General features: G+C 46.4%; 1 long non-coding RNA gene across 1 annotated transcript; it reads right to left on the reverse strand.

Annotated features, from left to right (window-relative positions):
* Positions 1-486: 486 nt before the first annotated feature.
* LOC311027024 lies at positions 487-2,180 on the reverse strand. Its single transcript, XR_014598552.1, has 4 exons — positions 1,960-2,180; positions 1,694-1,776; positions 1,471-1,489; positions 487-695 (listed from the first exon to the last, which is right to left on the reverse strand). It is a non-coding gene; the product is annotated as an uncharacterized lncRNA (long non-coding RNA).
* Between the last annotated feature and the right edge of the window lie 10,470 nt (positions 2,181-12,650).

Here is a 12,650-nt window from a genome sequence, read left to right on the forward strand (position 1 = left end):
AATACGTGCACGTTTGGTTAGTTGATGACTCTAAGTTGCCTGTAGCTGTGAATGTGAGCATCACTGGCTGTCTCTCTCCATGTCAGGCCTGTGATAGGCTGGCCACCTGTCCAGCATGTACCCTGCCTTCACCCTGTCAGCTGGGACCGGCTGTTACCATGGTTACAGATGATGCAAAGCTGGATGGATGTTGGTGTTTTTGCTGGAGCCTCTTGAGTGTGTTACGAGTGAAGGTCCACTATTTGTGGTGTTGACAGAGTGATTGCTCTCAGGATTTAAAGAGAATTTTGACAAATATATCAAAACATGCTTCTGAAATAAATGCCCTACCCAAGTTTGAAATATTATCACAGGAAGAGCAAACGGACGGATATAGATGATATGTTAATCCTAAAAGAATTCCTCCTCCCATTACTTCCTGACAACAGATCATTTAAAAAACATTTAATTCAATTTTTAAATAAGAAAAGACAGAATTCAATTTTATATTTATTTTTATTGATTATTTGTTCACGACCCCATTCTCATCAACCACTTTAAAACTCCTTCAACCAATTATGTCTTTAATTGGAACAGATGGTGTTGGCAGTTCACAATTCTTAGGTTGAAGAGCAAGAAGCAGACCCCACACAGTCCCCCCCTGGTTGTTACCAGACACTGATCCCCCCTGGTTGTTATTGCCCACGAAGATACCCCTGGTGGATGAAGAGAAGATTCAGCAGCAGAACATAATATTATAGAAGAGAAGAAGTTGAAGTAGTAGTTTTTGTACTAGTACTATGAGTTGTATCACATTTACTTCCACAATTACATGAATGTTGCATTGAGTTTAATATTTATTGTAATGATAGTAGTTTCTTATTTAAAGGTCCCCTATTATACTGATTTTCATCAATTCTACACAGCTGTCAGAGGTCCAACAACACTGGATTTGATATGCATTGCCCCAAACCCATCCATGGTCCTGAATTTCAGCTGTCCAAAAGTTGCTCAAATGAGCTCTACTGAGAACAGGCTCGTTCTGTGCCTGCACCTTTAAATGCTAATGAGCTCCATCTGTCAACGCTAGCGGTAGCATGTGCCAATGTTTACGTGGATGTATGGCTATGGCTTGCCTATGTGGCTCAGGTGAAGTTGCTGGTCCCGTATGGTTGGGAGAGATCCTTTAACGAGAGTCAGTGTCGAGGCAAAGCCAGCTTTGTATTGACCATCGTTACTGAAGCAGTCCGATGGAAATGACTCCTTTCGTTACGAAACGACGGGAGCTGAATCTGAACAGCTTGTAGGAGCGCCGTTGTACCAGTGGGGGCGCTGCAGAGAGCATGCAGGAGTCGCTTGTTCTCCTCATCCTGGGAGTTGACAGGCTCAGGGAGGACCAGTTTATAGGTGTAGAGACCAGAGAAAGGCTGTTTTTCATAATATGGGACCTTTAAAAATGACAATAACAATGGTAGAAACAGAAGTACTTACCTATTGTTTCCGTTGTGATCTAAATAGAGAAGAGAACAACAAGATTAGGTTAACTCTTCATGTTTAATCACAGAAAACAGTAACAGTGTCCCAGTAACGTGTTTGTAGAGTAATCAGTATGAACACATGGTATAGTGGAGGGTTATAGACATTCATTGTACACACTCGTGTGTCGTAACTATGTATAAAATATGTTCTATGAATATAGATTCTGTGACTGTACCTCCATTGACAGTGTAACCCTCTCCAGGTTCAGCCATGAGGATGACCATGGAAAACACAAGAAAGAGTGCGATGCACTTCATCCTGAAAAACAAGAAGCAAACATACGACAGAGGCCACAGTTAGTGACTTTTAAGAAGAAAGCTGTTCATTTTTACTCCTTTTATCATGCAGGTTTTAAGCCAGAATACATATCAACTGAACAGATGTCTAACAACTGTCCTGGTCCTACTGTCAGTAAATGAGGAATACATATTTAGTCCTTACCTTTCTTTGAGTCAAAGTATGCAGGAGGCTGGCAAAGAGAACTTGAGTGAGCAATGTGATGTAAATCTCTGTGATGGTCCAGTACATCCATGTCTCTTTTTATAGCAATGGATGAACTCCTTTAGTCATTGTTTACCCAGAATTTGGCAATCCAGGAAGGTAAACCAAACGCAGTCTCATTGCATGTTGCAATGTGATGGTAAATGTCTGATCTGTTATCTTTCCAAAGAAACTGAAAAAAACTGTCTTCTGACTTTTTTTCCATAGTCTATAACAAATCTTCAATGTGTTTTCTTCTTCTCCAGCTTCCGTAGTTTTCTCTTTGTTCTGAATCAGAATTTTAAAAGATCGAAAAATTGTAGAAGACTTGAAGCCAAAACACAGCACGAGGTGAAATGGACAGGTGGTACTTTTTCGCGATACAGGTACCGCGGTGATACAGGTATACAATTGGCGGGACATTATGACTATAAAAATGCCTCATACACGAATACTAACTCGTGGGCTTATCAGTATTCTTATTAATTATTCTTATATACTGTTATACATCATTATTATAAAAATGGGCACATTATCAAAGCATTGTAGGTTCAAATCCAAGGTGGAATTGCAGTGTAGGCCTACCACTTTGACTAATCACTTTATCATTATTATTATTATTATTATTATACATAATTATTGTAATTATTACTACTGCTGGTCATACTACAAAGAGGCAGTGGTGTAGCGGTTAAGAAGTTGGACTTGTTGTCAAAGTGTTGCAAGTTCGAATCTAGGATAGAGCTACAACGATCCACCCCCATGCATCCATTACTTATATTACAAATGATTACTATTATATCTTTATAAGTATTACTCCTATCTCATGTTTCAGGTGGTGTAGTGGCTAAGGACTGAGACACATCATCAAAGTGTTGTAGGTTCAAATCCAAGTCTGTGGTTTACCAAATGACTTATTTTCTATCTTGAGTTCAGAACTATTTATGAAAGGCACACTCACACATGTATCACCGAGATGACTTTAATTCTCAAATGATTTGATGTTGGATCGGCACATATAGCAAACATCTTATGTTAGGTTGACTGGAAACTCTTTTACTTTCTTCATAATTTCATTCACCACTAGGTGTCCCTAGCGTACATATTTGAAGCTTTGGGGTCGAACCACTTTGGTGGTTCATCTGGCTGAGAGGCTTTGATGTTTCAAGAGGCTTCATCTCACCATCACTACAGGTGAGGTCCACAGTCCCTCCACGTGGTAATGGCGTCCTCAGGATGAACAAACAGTTCTCTAACTGAGAAGCTGTGGTGTCCCGAAACAAAACATGCGGGGAGACGGGGAGAGCGGCAGGCAGGCAGGAACGGGTAGCAAAAAGCTGCAGCAGAAACACACAAGGGCGGTTAGCAAACTAATGTGTGGACACGGTGACGACTGAACATAGACGGGGAGCCAATTAAGCTGCACATTACCACTCTTACTGACGAAACAATCAGGCTGGTCTCTTTATACTGGAGGAGGGTGATTAGGAGATGATGAGTAGCACCTGGTGCAGCCTGGCGGAGATCACCACGCCCACAGCTCACAGACACACACTGGGTGCAGTCGAATAGTCAAAAAATAAGGTCCTAACTCCTATTCCTTGACCTTTGGGGAAAACGTCACGGGGTTAAGGAAAGGCGATAGGAGAACTCAAAAGGATTTAGGAAAAGTCGACCACGGTGCTCAGAGAATCCGACCGGACTTTCACGTCGCGGCCGCTGATGATTGACAGCTGATGATCGGCACCTGCGATTGACGTGTGTCTGCGCTGGAGAAACTACAATAATGGACTACAAAAAACGCGTCGTCCACTTCTCCACATGTTGGTTTTATAAACAGCTGGTTCACTGACCGGCTTCAGGTCCAGCAGCTCCTCCTTCCTGTTTGACCGTTTGCTGTATTTATGTTTCATTTGTGGTTTTAGTTTCGTTTTTGTCAAGTTTGTAACATGTTTGAAATAAATAAAAAAAATACCATTCAATTATTATCACTGTCCACACATTTATCATCACTATTCCAATTACTATATGTCTGCATGAAAGTAATTGTTAAATATGCAAATAGGCATATCGTTTGTTTCATTAACGGCCGAGGTGTGCTGCACTTTAAATGTTGCTCTCGCAGAGAATTGTGGGTCAGCGTCAGCGTGATCTCCTTCCTTTCGTATAGGAAGGTCCGTTGCATCCTATGCTAAAGGAGCTCTGAAAGGAAGCATTGGAGCTCCTTTCCTTTGCATTTAGAGAATTAAACGGCTCTTATCATGGCGAGGTGAACGGCCAGCGCAGCCAGCCCACAATACCGGATGTGGGCGAGATGTTGGAGGTGGAAATGATGTGGAGGAGAGGAATTTGACGTTTCAAAATGATGAGATTTTATTTTCCCATTTAGATCGTCATTAACATTTTCCGTAATAATAAAGAAACAAACCACTTTTCAAACAAAAATAAATTCAGCTTTCAAACTGAGCATAGCGTCCTCGACATTTTTGGGCAAAACACTCTACCTCACAGCAGGAGAGCTGACCTTCTCTCCCCGAGCCCTCTTTTTCGGGCGACTGACCTAGCCTCCTGAAGTAGGCCTCTCCATGTAGACCAATTGGCCCAAATTGGCCCAATAGGGCTAAACCACCATGAAAGGGAAGCACTAAACATATTCTTCAATATTAGCATGGATACATTTAGTGAACCGATGGATTACAATACCCCTTTTAAATAATATCAATCCAATTGCCCATTACACACAATATGTACAATACTCATATACATGATTATTACTAAACATACGGACTATGAGACCAAACAACCCTACAACATAATGCCCCGCTTCCTCCCCTTGTTGGACCTGGTAAAAGACCCACCCCTTTGCAGCGCGTGCTTCCACAATGGGGTGGCTGTGAGGAAGCCAGAACATCAGGAAGTGAGCGTGAGTGAAGGTAAACCGATTTATGGACAATATAGACATGTAAATATTAATGGAAGTTGAAACAGTGGGTACCACACTATAGACAATTATATTTGGCCAAATCGGAGTTATACAAAGTTTTAAGACAGTCATATTTTATGCAAACACTGAACCCACGATCGCGGCCGACCAGACAAAGAGCTGGTCGCGCGCCTACACACCAAACAACCAGTTAACTCCCAACATTTCCCCATGTCCCACAAAAGCACAATATTTATACAACACGAATAATCAACGAAATCACAATTGCTCATGTAATCGCAAAACAAGAGGAGAGATGCAGCCAATCAGTATATGTGTGTGTGTGTGCGTGCGTGTGAAAATGCGCTCTCTCTCTCTCTCTCTCTCTCTCTCTCTCTCTCCCGCACCTGTGGTAAAGTGGCAAACAGTCTGTATAAAGTTCATATCAGTGAGAGGCAGATATTCAGTCTCTCACAGGCGGCTACTTGTTTACTTCCGGGTCACTTCTTCAGTTAGGAACCTTCCTAAGCAAAATAGACTATTCGACTGCAACCACAGAAAGGGGGAGGCACATCCAGGAAAACAAACAGGGAAAACAAGAGGGAAGAGGAGGGCTGCCATGATACCATCATGACAAGGGCCACAGTACTGATTGCTGCAACTTAAATTCATAGTCCTTCTGAGAATCATAATTTAGTCAAATCCAAACACAGGCATGATACAAATATTTTCCTCACTTTCCAAGGATATGATTATGACTTTATGGATCACTGAGGGGGCCTACCTCGCACAGGCCCGGGGGCCCAGATTTGCACAGAACAACCAGTATGTGATGAAGCTACGAGCAAGACATGGATTAAAGTCCTGGTAGACATGTCTGAGAGTGTATATTGAAAACAATAGTGGACCAAGAATGGATCCTTGAGGAACACCCCAATTAAATTGAGCTACAGAGGATTTCCTACAGAAGTACAGTAGGTCATTAGCATTTAACAAGGGCTGAAACGCTTGAAAACTGTCTCATAAAAGAACTTGAATTATATATAGATATAAATATGTCTTCCAATCACTTCCATGGCCACAAGTGTATAGGAGCAGCACCTAGGCATGCATACAAACATCTGTGAAAGAATGGGTCGCTCTCAGGAAATGTCCTCATTCTTAAATATTCCATAGTCAACTGTCAGTGGGATTATAACAAAGTGGAAGCGATTGGGAACCATAGCAACTCAACAAGAAGTTAGAAGGCCACATAAAATGACGGAGCGGGGTCAGCGGATGCTGAGGCACATAGTGCACAGAGGTCACCAACTTTCTGCAGAGTCAATCGCTACAGAACTTCATGTGACCTTCAGATTAGCTCAAGAACAGTGTAGAGGGCTGCATGGAATGGGTTTCCATGGCGATCAGCTGCATCTAAGCCATACATCAGCAAGTGCAATGCAAAGTGTCGGATGCATGTCAGGCAGGGCAGAGGCAGGTTAAACAGGCTTTTATTCTAAATTTAAAAAAAAAGAGAAGCAGACTTAAATACACAGAAGGTTAATGTGGAACAGGTGGGAACAATCAGGAATCAGGGATGACATCAGACCAGGGACACATGAGGAAGGGCAAGTGACCTGAAACGAGAGGGGAGTTACTTTTACAAAATTAAACAGGAAGTTCACAAGACAAACCTCACTGCGGCGTGACAATGCAGTGGTGTAACGAACACCGCTTCTACATCTGGCAATCTGATGGACGAGTCGGGGTTTGGCGGTTGCCAGGACAACGGTACTTGTCTGACTGCATTGTGCCACGTGTAAAGTTTGGTGGAGGGGGATTATGGTGCGGGGGTGTGTTGGGGTAATAGCAGGAGCAGATTCAATTGTCAACAGATAATTATTAATATCAATATAATTATTGATATCAATAATTATATTTAATATATTATTATAATATGGTCATAAATGTACGGGGCACCACCCTGGAATCAGGGACAAGATAACCGAAACCTGTTCTCAGTCTCAATATAAAGGGTTTTATACTCACATGCCAACCATCGTGATCATCGGCATAGAAGTAAAAACCAATAAAACAATAAAAATGCGTGAAATCCGAACACTAGCCTTCACAACCTGCTGTTATGTGTGTATGTGTGGAAGGTGATGAGCGAGAGATGGCAGGGCCAGGCTATTCCTCCTAGCAGGGCCGGCTCTTGGCATAGGCGATATAGGCGGTCGCCTAGAGCAAAACAAAATTTAAAACAATGAAAATAAAAATGATTTTCTATTCCCAGTCGCCCTCATTTTTTGCTGTTTGCTGTTGTTGTTCAAATTAAACATGTGTGATTGTTCATTTGGCTGGTGTAATTCGTGTGTGTGTGTGTGTGTGTGTGGGGGGGGGCACCGGAGAGCAATCTCGCCTAGGGCACAAAATTAGGTAGAGCCGGCCCTGCCTCCTAGCGTCCAGAGACGGAACAGCTGAACATAGGATTCGTGTGTGTGTGTGGGGGGGGGTATATATGTGTGTGTGTGTGTCTTAGCAGGGATAAAGAGGGGAGCAGGGAATGCACACGAAAGAGGTCGGTCCTCACAACACACAAAGGTCAGTAAGCGTGATACCATCACACAGGAACTCAATGAATGAACTGATAGTAGATCGCTTACTGAGCTTGTGAATGTGTCCGAGGTCAAACCAAACACTGTTACAGGAATAAACCCAGACAGTGGCGCCGCCAGGATTCAATTTCAATGTACGCACAGAAACGGCAAATACAACAACAAATGGGAAAATACTTTTTTAAGACAAAATCTAATGTTTTCAGTATCAGTGAAATCAGTAGTGTATATCATGGTGATAGGCCCCGGTGCAAATATTTTTTTGTGCCGTCCATCCCCGCCCTAAACACAAGCGCACGCTTGTGAGCACTCCATGCACGCACACACACGCTTGGACACACGCACACTACGGTATGATAACTCTGCCGGCCCGGGGAGAGAGACATGCATCGGCTCGGCCCACAGTGATCAGAGCCGAGCTGTATTGTGTAGTGGAGAGGGGCCAACACACGCTAAGCGCAATTGCGCACACACGCGCGACCGTCCTCTCAAATGCGGCTGCGTCTCTCCAGGTCACTGAGAGAAAGAAAGCTCTGACTTGCTTGGGCAGACGTTGTTTGGTGTCACCCGCTGATTTGCATAATTTAAATATCTAGCCCGCTGAAAAAAATTGCTTCAATTTTTATTTTCACCTTCAAAAAAAGTATGCACAGTGCGTACAGGATTCCGGCTGGCGGCGCCACTGAACCCAGAGGCGTGGGTTCACAATCAGTACTCGAGAACAACAATACAGAAAGCAACGGACTGTGTCCGTGGTCAAAACATAAAACACATTAACTAGAATTACAAGCATATCCTACACTATCGAACCTATGCCTCTGCCCAGAGTTTCTTGGTGCGCCGGCGGCGACGGGGCTGTGGTTCGCGAGTCATGCAGCGGCAGTTCCTTGTGCAGCAGCGGAGGATGCGGCAGGTCGGTTGAATCCAGACGAGAGCGGGGCTTAGAAGTTATCCTTCGCGCTGGTAACTTGGATGAAGAAAACAGTTTGTGTTTCTTCCTTCTGCAGGTAAACAGGAGAGCCCGCGGTGCGGGAGCCTGTTGTTTGTTTTGCAAAAAATCAATAGAGCCCGGATCATCCTGTCCAATCAGCATGCAGACAAGCTTCGGTGGTCGTGGGGGAAGAGCTTGGTGGTCGTGGGGGAGGTGCTCAGTGGTCATGGGGGAGGAGCTTGAGAGTTGTAAACATTCAAAATCTGACAGATTGCCCTCCATCCGCCGGACTTGCCGACTGGGACTTTAAAATTTCACGTTGATTATTACTGATGTATTTAAACCAGAGGTCTTCAACATATGTCAGGCCAAGGAGCTCTTGGTGTCAGGCCGGGACAAGGAGGAGGACTCAGATGCAGAGTGAGACGAAAACAGGCTCTTTATTTTCAGTACTTCAACGACAGAGTGATGCAAATAACAGGCTATAAACACTGGACCTAAACATAGGAAAGTCGCGGAAGTACTGGTCACTAATGTTCCCCTAACGGGAACAGGGAAACGGGAATCACTCCGGACGGAGGCTAGGGGGGAAAACTAAGGGCATAAACTAATGCACGGGAAAACGCGAGAAATAATAATCACTCCAACGGAGGCAACGAGGGCACTACGGGCATAAACGGGAACGGGAAAATACGGGAAATAATAATCTGTCCTACGGAGGAAACGAAAAGACAGGAATCTATGCTGCGCTAAACAGGAATGCTATCAAAATATTACAAAACAAAACCCACTCTTAAGGAGGAATCAGGCGAGGCTATGAACCATACGGGGCTATGCTAGCGGAAACAAAAGTCACTCCAAAAGGCAGGAGAAACAGGGCAAAACAAAAGACACTCCAACGGAGGTCAGCACAAGGCTATAAACAAAAGAGCGAGCTAAACTTAGGCTAACCAAAAAAACACTACAACAAAAAATCACTCTAGACGAGGAAGACGAGAAAACAAGGAACATGGACGTGGCGATACTATACGTGGTTCTTGGCAATGAGTCGGGATACACGGACGGAACGTAATACACGGACGGAACGTAATACTCGGACGCCGGACAAGGGAAGACACAGACCATCGGACTGTCCTTGACTGGTTTCACCTTGCTGATGTGGAATGTCGGATGAACGCGGAGGGGCCGAGGCAGGCGAAGACGAACCGCTGAGGGGCCGATGACCTTGGTGATGGGGAATGGTCCCACAAAACGGGGAGCCAGCTTCCTGGAGGGAACCCTGAGATGCAGGTCCCTGGCCGAGAGCCACACCCTCTGACCCGGCTGGTAGGCGGGAGCCGGCTGTCTTTTGCGGTCCGCCGTCTTCTTGACCCGATCTCCTTGTCGGATCAGCACCTAGCGGGCGGCTGCCCAGATGCGGCGGCAGCGGCGAACCATGGCATGGGCGGAGGGGACCGACGCTTCCCATTCGTTCACAGGAAAGACTGGAGGTTGGTAGCCGTAAGCACAGTGGAATGGAGTGAGCCCTGTGGCAGACGTTGGCAGTGAGTTGTGTGCGTACTCTACCCAGACCAGGTGTTTGCTCCATGTCGAGGGATTCTGAGAGACCAGACACCGGAGGCCGGTTTCCAATTGCTGGTTGAGGTGTTCGGTCTGGCCGTTAGCCTCCGGGTGATATCCTGACGTCAGGCTGGCCTTAGCTCCGATGAGCCGGCAAAACTCCCTCCAGAACCGGGACATGAACTGGGGCCCCCGGTCAGAGACGATGTCCCTTGGGAAGCCATGGATTCTAAAAACGTTAGTCATCATGATTTCTGCCATCTCTTTGGCAGAGGGCAGCTTAGACAGGGCAATGAATCTAACCATCTTGGAAAAACAGTCTACCACCGTGAGGACCGTGGTACTACCTTGCAAGACCGGGAGCCCCGTGACGAAGTACATGGAGATGTCCAACCACGGTCTGGAGGGGATAGGAAGTGGTTGCAGGAGGCCCATGCGGGATCTGGAGGACGTCTTGTTGCGAGCGCAGACCGAACATGCCTCCACGTACTCCCGAACCTCCGGCTCCATGGTCGGCCACCAGAATCGCCGGGAGATGGCAAACATCGTTCCCCGGACTCCCGGATGGCATGAGAGCAGGGAGGTGTGAGCCCAGTGGATCACCTGTGGGCGCAATTCGACAGGGACAAACAGATGATTGTCTGGGCACCCACTAGGTGGCGGGACTTCACCGTTAGCCTGCTTCAGCTCTTCTTCTATTATTTGCCAAGTTACCACCCCAACCACATGGGTAAGTGGAAGGATGGTCTCTGGTTCCTTGGCAACAGGCTCGGGGTCGAACAGTCGGGACAGGACGTCCGGCTTGACGTTCTTGGACCCCGGCCTGTAAGAGAGAGAAAAAGAGAAACGGTTAAAAAAGAGCGCCCACGTGGCCTGGCGAGAATTGAGTCTCTTGGCTTTCCGGATGTATTCTAGGTTTTTGTGATCGGTCTAGACTATGAACGGGTGATCGGCCCCCTCTAGCCAGTGTCTCCACTCCTCCAAGGCGATTTGAACTGCTAGTAGTTCTCTGTTACCGACATCATAGTTTCTTTCCGCTCTGGACAGCCGCCGTAACAGAAAGGCGCATGGGTGCATTTTACCGTCTTGTTCGGAGCGCTGGGAGAGTATGGCCCCGACCCCTTCGTTGGACGCATACACTTCGACCACAAACTGACGCTGGGAATCTGGCATGGTGAGGATGGGGGCCGAGGTGAAGCGGCGCTTAAGGTCCTGGAACGCCTTCTCTGCCATTGGAGACCACTGGAACTGCACCTGTGTGGAGGTAAGAGCATGGAGGGGGGCCGCTATTGCGCTAAAACCTCTGATGAACCGCCTGTAAAAGTTAGCAAACCCCAGGAACTGCTGAACTTTCTTGCGGCTATCAGGAGTGGGCCATTCGGTTACAGCGCTAATTTTAGCCGGATCCATCTGTACTCTTCTAGGGGCTACAATGAAGCCCAGGAAGGAGATGGTGTCGGCATGGAACACACTTTTCTCTGCTTTAACATACAAATGGTTATCGAGGAGTCTTTTCAGAACTTGGGTCACATGGCTTCGGTGAGTGTCAATGTCTGGGGAGTATATTAAAATGTCACCCAAGTATACATAAACAAAGTGATTGAGAAAATCCCTCAAAATGTCATTTACCATGGCTTGGAACACGGCCGGAGTGTTGGTGAGTCCAAATGGCATAACCAGGTACTCGTAGTGACCACTAGGCTTGTTGAACCCGGTCTTCCACTCGTCCCTCTCCCTGATGCGGACCAAATGGTACGCGTTGCGAAGGTCCAGCTTTGTAAATACCTTGGCCAGTTGAAGCTGGTCGAAGACAGAGGACATGAGAGGGAGTGGGTAGCGGTTCTTGATTGTGATTTCGTTCAGCGGGCTGTAGTCTATGCAGGGCCTCAAGTATCCGTCCTTCTTGGCCACGAAGAAGAAGCCGGCGCCTGCTGGTGAAGATGAGGGGCGGATTAGGCCCGCCTTCAGCGATGTCGTCAGGTACTCTTTCATGGCCTCCCTTTCTGGCCTGGAGACTGAATACAGGCGGCCCTTGGGGATGGTGGATCCCGGGATGAGGTTTATGGGACAGTCAAACGGGCGCTGAGGAGGAAGGGACATGGCTTTGGTCTTGCTGAACACTTCTCTGAGTGGGTGGTAGCAGGAGTTCCGAGTTCACCGAGTTAGGTCCAGGTTCTCGGGTTCTGTGACAGGGTGTACAGCCATAAGGTTAACTTCTGCTACGACCAAACAATTGTGGGTACAGTCTTTTCCCCAACCCATAATCTTCCCGGATCTCAAATACACCTTGGGGTTGTGGAGAAACAACCATGGTTGCCCCAGAACCAGTGTGTGAGATGATGCGCTGAACAGGTAAAAACGAATGTTCTCCTGGTGATCCTTAATGTACATGTGTACGGGTTCACTGATGCAGGTGATGAGAAACAGTTCCTTCCCGTTAAGAGACTGAGCCCTGATGGGCTTGGCTAGCGGTTCTGACTCAATCCCCAACTTTCTAGCTAAACCCCAGTCCATTAAACTCTCATCCGCCCCTGAGTCGATTAATGCCTTGAGTTCAGTGACTGTGTGGTGCTTTACCTGGACTCGGGTGAGAGTATGTGAAACGGGACCTGGAGCGTTGATCTGACTCACCGCTACG

Source organism: Eutrigla gurnardus, assembly GCF_963514095.1.
Source record: "Eutrigla gurnardus genome assembly, chromosome: 16".
NCBI classification, from domain to species: Eukaryota; Metazoa; Chordata; class Actinopteri; order Perciformes; family Triglidae; genus Eutrigla; species Eutrigla gurnardus.